Source organism: Portunus trituberculatus, chromosome 42 (assembly GCF_017591435.1).
Source record: "Portunus trituberculatus isolate SZX2019 chromosome 42, ASM1759143v1, whole genome shotgun sequence".
In the NCBI taxonomy this organism is placed as follows: Eukaryota; Metazoa; Arthropoda; class Malacostraca; order Decapoda; family Portunidae; genus Portunus; species Portunus trituberculatus.
Genome location: NC_059296.1, coordinates 17,529,438 through 17,539,562, shown reverse-complemented (window position 1 = coordinate 17,539,562; position 10,125 = coordinate 17,529,438). Strand labels below are relative to the sequence as shown.

Genomic DNA, 10,125 nt, shown 5'->3' with positions numbered 1-10,125 from the left:
GTGTGTGCCTGATCTCAGGCCTATCCGAACCAGAAATAATGAGCTCTGAGTCGTTCCGTGAAATAACGTCTGGCTGTCTCGTCTGTGTGTGTGTGTGTGTGTGTGTGTGTGTGTGTGTGTGCGTGTGTGTGTGTGTGTGTGTGTGTGTGTGTAGCCTTCAATCACTTTCATCCGTCCAGTAAGTGTAATTGCCTTTAATGGTTTTGTACAAGTAGTATGTAGATATAGTGTTCATATTGTCCACTTGCATAAGGGCATCCTAGTTGTCCCTCTGTGTCAGCACAAGACCTGGCAGGTCACTGAAGAATGGATTGGCTTCACCTGCTGTCTTAAGCTGCCTTAGGTCAAAAACAAGAGTGCCACACAGGTGTTTACTTGGGATGTGTGAAGACTTTCCCAGTTTTAATATTGACATAAATATATTAGATGATATTTTTCTAGATTGTTGCTACTTATAGTTGTCATTTATGAAAACTTAGCATTATATTCAGTCTTGCTAGACATCATGTTTAAGGCTCATGTTAATTTTTACTATGTACATGAGTTCTCTTGATGGCACCAGTCCAATTAGTGTAACATTGTACATGCTTATTAAACATCAATGCATTTTAGTTTGCAGATTATGGCAGTCTTATTTTCCTGATTTATACAAAAGTTGCCTCTCCCTCTTAGTTTCATTTGTTTTTCTACCAGCAAGTATAATGTTTGTTATTTCATTCATGTTCAGTATTGTATGTATTTCAGTACTCCAGTTTATGATCAGACTTTTATGTGTAATATTGTATAAGAGAGAGAGAGATAGGGTGATTGTTGCCAGTGGTGGATCCAGGATAGAAATTTGGGAGGGGCTAGCCTGAATTCTTTTACCCCTTGAGTTTGGTGGCAGGGTTTATTGGCTGGGGGGTTCAGGGGCCTGTTATAAGCCCCCTTTGAGAAAACTGGTTTGAACCTTTATAAAAGCCTTGTTACATTATTGTTCTGTATATACCTATTGCCTTGCACCATATAAACATATACACTCTTGCTCATGATAAAGAATTTTTGAGCGGCACTTCAGCTACTCCCCCTTCTCCCCATGGATCTACCACTGATGGTTGCTATTGACAGTAATGATCCAACTGGGGCTTTTGACAATCATAGCAGCAATTAATTGCCACCTGAAGTAGTTTACTGATCCAATTTACATAGCATCTATTGTACACAGCCAACATATCAACTACGTGCAGGAGCTGACTGGTTTACTGGGGCAACTGGTGGCAGGTATAATGAGGAGAGAGGTAAGCTTAGCGTTTATAGTGACAGGGGAACATGTCACCAGGCAAAGTGAGTGTTGTACCAATGAAAGGCATGAAGGTACACTTGTAACTGATGTCATTCGTTTAATTTTCTAGATAAAAATCATCACAAAATGAATGAGAATTACATCTCATCTTTGTTGTGATTTCTTAGGTAATATCATAATATTGCATTTTAGTTATTCGTTTCTTAGCTGAGTTATCAATTTCTCAGATAAGTTATGTATTGTTTAAGTTACTTAGCTGAATTATTAATTCCTTAACTAAGTTATGTACTACTCAATCCAGTTATCTTTTCTCCCATTCCATATCAGTCCATCTTTTACATAACGAAATTGTTATTGTATACTGGCTATCGACCACATCTTGCAGCCCATTGTGAATTATAGAAATGGCTATAATAACAGCAATAGATCATTTCTCCACTCTAGTTCACTGTTCCAATGACCTCTTGGCCGTCGATCCATCAATTCAGCCTGTCAGCATCACTAACTTATTCATCTGTAGCTAAATTAATCTGATGATGATGATCGTGATTGTGATGGTAATGGGAAAAGTGGTAGTGAATGGTGGTGGATAGTAATGGAGGTGGTGGTAGTGATGATGATGGTGGAATGTTTTTGATCAATGGCAACAAATTTTAGATAAATAATTTATTCTAGGTAGTAGTAATCTTAAAACCGCTATATGTGAAATATCTTATTGGCACAACTTCTAAGTCTTGGCTTTATTCGTCTCCAATTCTCGTGTTTTTGACAAGATCTCTTGCGTGTGATGCATTATTGGAACCTTTTGACTTTAGCTATAGCTAATCTTCAGTTCGGTACTCATAGCTTACCCTCTCGTATTTTCATCATGTATACCATTTCATAAATGAGTTATTACTTCCAAAGTTTCCATTTTTTCCAATGAAATATTCTCTAGTGAAGAATGAGCTATATCTAATTAGCTTTTGCAAATGATTTTTTGGTTATGATACTTATGCAATCAAATAGCTATTTTTGTATTCAAGTTCTATAACAAAAAGTTTTACCTACCTTGACTATTTTATTGTTTTAGATTAAAAGTTTTAATAGAAATTTATAAAAAGTTAATCTTTTCTTTCGATGCAGTTCGGAGTGGAAGACTGTCTGGAACACAAGGCAACAGGTGTAAAGACTAAAGACTCAGTGCGAAACGATGCCAACTCGGGTGTTTAAGACATATTTTTGTTTAGCCTCGGACCCCGAATAGCCCTTGGGTCATCACACTCCAGAGGAATGAAGAGAAGGACAGGGACAAGACGAGGGAGAGGAGAATGAGCACAGAGGTAAGTAGGAAACAAAAGAAAGTAGCTCAGTGATGGGAAGCTCTTGGTTTACTATTTTCACCACCACCATCACCATCATTGTATACATACTTTCCTCTCTCCACTTCCCGCTGTGTGCCCTCATACCCAAGTAAACTTATGACAGTATTGTAAACCTGCATGATACCTAAATTAACTATAAAGAAATCATGAAAGGCACTTTTGAATGTTTAGTGTCCAAGAGAGTTTCACTTTTTCTGTGGCCAAGAACAGTAATGCTTCCCGCGTCTATTTGACTGAGGGACGTGGGACCACAACGCCTGGATTGTTGTTGTTCCGTCGATAACCATCATGGCCTGGATGCCTTCTTGCGTGCTGTCGGAATCTCTCATTGCTAGTTTATCAAAGGCAAATCGAAACGTTTCACTAGATTTCGAAGTGTATTCTGCGAGTCTCTCTCTCTCTCTCTCTCTCTCTCTCTCTCTGTGTGTGTGTGTGTGTGTGTGTGTTTACCTAGTTATATTGTACAGGGTTCGAACGAGGCTCATAGTGCCGTCCCCATATCTCCATTTATCTCATTTTTCTTTAAAGCTATGCACACCGAGTGCTTCAACAACTTCATCATTCAATGCATACCACTTTTCCACCGTTCTATATGGAAAGCTGTATTTTCCAAAACCTTCACACACTGACTCTTCTAATCTTCTTTGCATGCCGTCTTGTCCTTCTAGCAGTGTGTGTGTGTGTGTGTAACGCCGTGTTGAGGTGTGGGCACAAGGATATTGAATGTGGTTCATTCACGAGAGAGAGTGATTCTGATCAAGAAAATAAGTATGGTAAATTGGTGACATGGGGACATGTAGGGTGTGTTTTAGTGTTGCCATCTGTTATCATCCGATTATAGAGCCTGTTCATACCCCGCCCATAGATGGAACTAAAACTGAGAGTTCATAACTCAGTATCTTCCCAAAATGGACATGTTGGAACTTCTGGGACACACTGGATTATAAAATGTAAATATTAACTAATAAAAACAAACAAACATCTTCACCGGTGTCAGAAGAATTAGTCAAGTGCTAGCTTCCGACAAAGGAAAAGATTGGTTGGTGAAAGAGATCAATGCAGTAAATTTTACAAAAATATATATTTATCCTGCCCCCTGTGAGAATCGAACTCACGACCCCTGGTTTACAAGACCAGTGCTCTGCCCCTGAGCTAAGGAGGCTCTTGTCTGCATTTGACCAATGTTAGGTTAAATCATTATATATATATATATATATATATATATATATATATATATATATATATATATATATATATATATATATATATATATATACACACATATCCATCCATCCCTTCCCTACTCCTTACTTTTTTTTTTTTCTCCTAATGTATACCTGGTGTCTGTGCTTGTTGATTCAGTGTCGTAGTTTTCCCCTTTTTTTTATATCCATTTTTTTTTTTTTTTTTTTTTTTTTTAATGCACGCATCAGTCGAAAAAAAAGTCAGTTTAAACCCAGTGGTTGACTGTAAGCACAATATTGACTGTTTTTGTTTAGCCAAAGGAAATATTATTAAAAGTAAGTTATCTAATGATTCGATCCTTGCAATCAAGCCATTAGAGTAAAACCTTTTCCTTTATCATGACATTCAGCAGTCCTGCAGTTTATAGAAATACAGAGTAATGACTGAAAACATGTGATTGAGAAGAACACTAACACCATGACTGCGCGCTTTTGTCAAAATACTCATCTTTTTTCATGTCTTTCGTCATCTTTTGTATCTTTTGCTTTGCGTTTGAAACCTGTCAAAGACTGACTGTTTATATCCCAAATGAAAGAAAAGCAAAGTGGATGTTCTCGTTCATCTTTTAATCTCTCTCTCTCTCTCTCTCTCTCTCTCTCTCTCTCTCTCTCTCTCTCTCTCTCTCTCTCTCTCTCTCTCTCTCTCTCTCTCTGTGTGTGTGTGTGTGTGTGTGTGTGTGTGTGTGTGTGTGTGTGTGTGTGTGTGTGTTCTGTCGTTACGCAATCCAGGCAGCGACGTGACACCTTATCTTCGAGGTTCGTGTTAACCCCTTCATGACTGGGACACATTTTTACCATTAGTTGTGGATGTGGAGGTCAGAAGATTAATAGCCAGTCTTCACTATTCTGATCACCCAATAAGTATCTGAAGCTGTAAAAAATCACCAAATAGTAAGCAGAATAAATATGAAAACGTGTTGTGGTACTGAAGAGGTTAAGACAAGTGAATGAAAATACTATGGCGGCCCCTTTGCATTCCAAGGACACATGCACTGGACACACACAACTTCACTTCTTGCTTCTAACGACAGTGCGTGCCCTTGTATCTAGTATATGCACAGTGTATGCTGGATGGTACAGGATTCGCGCTAGTTAATCTTATCGCTCCCAGATAAGCCGCCATCTTTGTTTTGGTGGCGCAACAACAGACCGACAGCGAGACACGTGCAGGCATAAATAAATAAATGAATGAACGTGATCCGCTTTTACTTCTCGCTGGTGTAACATAACATAACATAACATAACATAAATAATAGGATAACAAAGGGCCACCAGGGCCCATCTAGGTTATCCTGTATCAGTCGCACGGCGACCTCGTCATCAGTACTTAAAGATACACTTACAAGTACACAATACATTATATACTAATTCTAAATATTTGGCCCATTAACAGGGCTAAGTCCTGCAGCGAAATCCTCTACAATCTGTGATCCCCATACATGGGGATCATGTCTTGTTTAACTATAGTAAATTTCTTATAAAAACTATCATGCAGCGCTATACATAATTATAAATCTAATAAATTTAAGTGCTTATCTAATCTGTTTTTAAACATTGTCAAACTAGTGCTATTTACAACCGTCTCTGGCAATGCATTCCAGAAGTCTACCACCCTATGACTAAAGAAATATTTTCTTATATCTAACCTGCAGCCTTGCTTTCTAATCTTCCTGCCATGATTTCTAGTCCTACTTCCCTCCTCTAAGGTAAAGAAAGATCTCACATCTATGTAGTTTGTATCTGAGAACATTTTAAATAACTCTATCATATCCCCTCTTATACATCTCCTCTCAAATGAAAACATGTTTAATTCCTTTAATCTATCTCTATACTCCAGGCGCTTTAATGCTGGTATCATCCTAGTTGCTCTTCTCTGAACTGCTTCTAACATGTTGATATCCTGCCTATAATGGGGTGACCAGGCCTGTATGCAATACTCTAAATGGGGCCTAACATAGGAATTATATAAGCTACGCACCACTTCCTTACTTTTATAACTAACATTTCTATTTATAAAACCCAGGATCCTATTTGCCCTATTTCTTGCTTCTAAACATTGCTTTGAAAATTTCATAGTCCTGTCTATCACTACTCCTAAATCCTTTCCTTCCTCTACTGCCTCTAGCCAACATCCCTCCATCTCATAGTTAAAGTTTGTGTTGTCTTTACCTAAATGCATAACCTGACACTTTTAGAATTAAACTCCATCTGCCACCTGTCTGCCCATGCTATCAGCCTGTCCAGGTCTCGTTGTATTCTGTAATTGTCCTTTTCACCCTGTACTGCACATGCTATCTTAGTATCATCTGCAAACTTTGATACTTTGCTACTAATTCCTATATCTAAATCGTTAATGTACACCAAGAAAAGAAGAGGTCCTAGCACTGATCCTTGGGGTACCCACTAACCACTTCCTTCCACTCAGACATTGCCCCATTTAATACTACTCTCTGTTTCCTATCAGAAAGCCATTCACTAATCCAATCAACTAACCTACCCCCTATCCCATGTAGTCTCAATTTGTACACTAGCCTCCTATGCGGTACCTTATCAAACGCCTTGCTAAAATCTAGATATATAACATCTATGCTATTTCCATCATCTAACTCCTTGGTAATATATTCTAAGATATCGAGCAAATTTGTAAGACAGGACCTCCCTGATCTAAAGCCATGTTGGGTATCTCTAATTAATCTATTCTCATTTAAATGCTCCCAAATACTACCCTTAATGATTTTCTCTAGTATCTTACATACTATACTAGTTAAACTGATCGGTCTATAATTATTCGCATCATCCTTCCTACCTTTTTTAAATATTGGAGTAACATTAGCTAACTTCCAGTCCTGAGGTATCTCAGCAAACCTAAGTGATCTTTCAAAGATTAACTTAAGTGCTTCAGAAATACTGTCTACACCCTCCTTAAGTACTCTGGCATGTAGCTCATCAGGACCACTAGCTTTCCTATCGTCTAGCTCAAGAATAAATTTCCCAATAATTCCCGGTTTTATATCAATATTTTCTAAAGCTCTTAAACTACTCGTCGCACTGTTTGTAACAGGATTTCCTATTCTTTCCTTAGTAAATACTGAAGAAAATTGTTCATTCAATAATTCTACTATGTCTTCATTTTGATCCAGTACTACACCATCTTGGTCTAGAGGGAGAAAAAAAGTAATTGCTTTATGTGTGTGTGTGTGTGTGTGTGTGTGTGTGTGTGTGTGTGTGTGTGTGTGTGTGTGTGTGTGTGTACGTACGTACTTACGTGTTTCCTCGGGACTTGGCAGGAATGTGTGATCCATGGGAGAGTAAAGGACATTCAAAACACTTGGGTAGGTATAGAAGACCCCGTTCGTTTCTCTTCTCTACTTTGCTTTCTTTTTTAGAACAACAATTTTCCGTTCGTATTATAACACCAACCTCCTATTTTTTTTTTTTTTTTCCACATCCAGATATGTGTATCTACTTTGCAGTCGTGCTTAAAAAAGAATATATAGTGACAGTGATGCGAACAGTGTGCTTGTGAGAGAAACTTTGATTAAGGAGATACCAAGTCACTCGGGAAACTGAAGAGAGACAGCATAACACGAGAATCTGAATTGTGATTAATACACATACTGGTACTGAGGCCACGTGTTGGGTGTTTGAGACGTGCATGAGTTGCTAATGTTGAGATATACGACACACAATAAGGGTAGCGCTTTGTGGGAGGTTGTTGGTATAAGGTGTGTGTAGGAGGATGTTCTCGAGGGTTGACTGTTAAGCATGCATATTGCACGATGGATTGTACCTACGTCAGCGTGATAGAATGCGAGGAGCGGAAACGACAGAGATAGCATTTCATATTGAGTAGTGTGCTTGCGGAGAGCAAGACGTTAGCGACGATTTGCTGAATTCATGTTGTGGTAGATAGATAGATAGATAGATAAACTTACTGATTTACACGATCCAAGCAGACAGGGAAGACAGAAATACTATGCACGGACCTGCAGCACCCGCACGTTTTAAAAGGCATCACTTAACGCACAATCGCACTCCAACACCCGTGTATTCCCACCAGTCTGGGCACGACGTGGGCAGTGTGGTGGCAGTGTGCAGGGCCAGCGGCGGTGGTTAGGAAGAATAACTATAGTGAGTCAGGGCATCCGGTAATGTTGACAAGGCACGTTCGCTTCACCTCCACTCGCCAGAGAAGACGCCGTCACCTACTGGATACACTGGTGACTTGCGGTCCTTTGTAATCCTGTGGAAGAAATACTTGGAAAATGAAGTGAGACATTGTGGTGGGTGGCGGTGTAGCGGGTGGTGGTGGTGGTGGTGGTGGTGGTGGTGGTCGTGTCAAGTTGTCAGAACATGAAGGGTACTGTGGTGTGCTTGGACCTGTAAGTGTCCATCCGTCTTATTACTGATGTTTGATAAGCAAATAACATGATACACACGCAAGTTTTTATATTAGGTAACAGAATAAAGCATGTGATCAGTGTCGCTAACCTTTTACTGGTGTATAATTATGTGCTAGGCGAGAGGTGTGTCTTCCCTCACTATTATTTTATTTACGTAACATATACTTTCATTATATATGTTACGTATTAATGGTGTTTTCCATCAACGTGTGCTGTGATGAATGAACTAAACCAGCAGCGCCGTGCATCCAAAATCATCTTGGTGGATCACTCGATACCACCCAAATAAAAATGTGATGCGTTGCTCCTGACACGGTACTCTGTAGCTCACATCTGCCCTGTACCACTAGAGTAATGAGGAGAAACTCCAGCGCACTACTGACCAAGCGATAATTAAAAGCGACCTTCTTATCCGAACATTACACATATCCGTGCATTCTTTCCTTAAGTGACATGTATACAAAAAATTACTGCCGTGCTCAGTGTTGAGTGAGGTGGAATTTATAAAGGTTTGGCGTGGAGCTTGAAAAGGTTGAGCTGCGTAGGATCTGTATGTGAGTCACTTCCCGTCACAAGCCACAGTGCGTTGTGTCACTTGTCCTAGGCTGTGGTGTGGAGCGTCCGGCACCATCACCACCACCACGACCACCACCTAGTGCTGCTGCTGCGTGGCGGTGGTGTTTATGTCAGTAGGTGCTGAGATGGGAGCGCCTTCCACCGGTGTTGATGTTGAGAACGTTGAATGTGTTATCGTTGTTGTTATTGTTGTTGTTGTATGTGGCGTAACAGTAGTTGCAGTATAATTGTTGTTATTGTTGTAGTATCGTCATTAGTGAAAGCTGTATTACAATTTAAGTCTCTCTCTCTCTCTCTCTCTCTCTCTCTCTCTCTCTCTCTCTCTCTCTCTCTCTCTCTCTCTCTCTCTCTCTCTCTCTCTCTCTCTCTCTCTCTCTCTCTCTCTCTCTCTCTCTCTCTCTCTCTCTCTCTCTCTCTCTCTCTCTCTCTCTCTCTCTCTCTCTCTCTCTCTCTCTCTGTCTGTCTGTCTGTCTGTCTGTCTGTCTGTCTGTCTGTCTGTCTGTCTGTCTGTCTCTCTCTCTCTCTCTCTCTCTCTCTCTCTCTCTCTCTCTCTCTCTCTCTCTCTCTCTCTCTCTCTCTCTCTCTCTCTCTCTCTCTCTCTCTCTCTCTCTCTCTCTCTCTCACACACACACACACACACACACACACACACACACACACACACACACACGTGGCAGGATGTCAATCTCGCTAGGAAATAGAGGAGCATAAAGGTTGAGACAGTTTTTTTTAGGTTGTGGAGAGGAAGGAAGGAAGGAAGGGATGGATGGAAGGAGGGAGGGAGAGAAGGATATAGACAGGCAGGATGACAATAAACTGATTCAACACGTGCTTGTTAAAGAAGAGTATACTGAATATGTAATAAACAAAAAGCGAAGAAAAAATACATTGATTGATGAATTGATAATAGTCAGCTGTGTGTGTGTGTGTGTGTGTGTGTGTGTGTGTGTGTGTGTGTGTGTGTGTGTGTGTGTGTGTGTGTGTGTGTGTTATTAGGCAGACGGATGGCATGTCTATCCTTAAAGATTGACAGATGCAATTAGTCACACAGGTACAGCAGGTGATGAGTATTTAGACAGCAAGCAGGTCTCCATTTATCAGACGGACATAACAGCAGCAACAACAGCAACAGCGATAGTAATGATGATTCTGATACCAATAATGAGTGTTTTGATAATAATAAGAATAACAATAACAAAAAAATCACAACTGAAAACAGCAACAACAACAACAACAACAGCAACGTCCCCTTGAAA

At 39.9% G+C, this 10,125-nt stretch overlaps 1 protein-coding gene and 1 non-coding gene across 3 annotated transcripts in view; one reads left to right on the top strand and one right to left on the bottom strand.

Moving 5' to 3' along the window:
- LOC123517819 (transmembrane protein 268-like) overlaps window positions 1-10,125 on the top strand; it is a 46,185-nt gene that overhangs the window by 35,218 nt on the left and 842 nt on the right. For both annotated transcript variants that reach the window (XR_006678603.1, XR_006678604.1), the window contains exon 9: window positions 9,491-10,125. This exon is cut by the window's right edge and continues 842 nt beyond it. The gene's annotated coding sequence lies outside the window, so the exon portion shown is untranslated. The remainder of the gene's footprint in view (window positions 1-9,490) is intronic.
- Trnat-ugu lies at window positions 3,737-3,808 on the bottom strand. The gene has a single exon. It is a non-coding gene; the product is annotated as a tRNA-Thr (tRNA).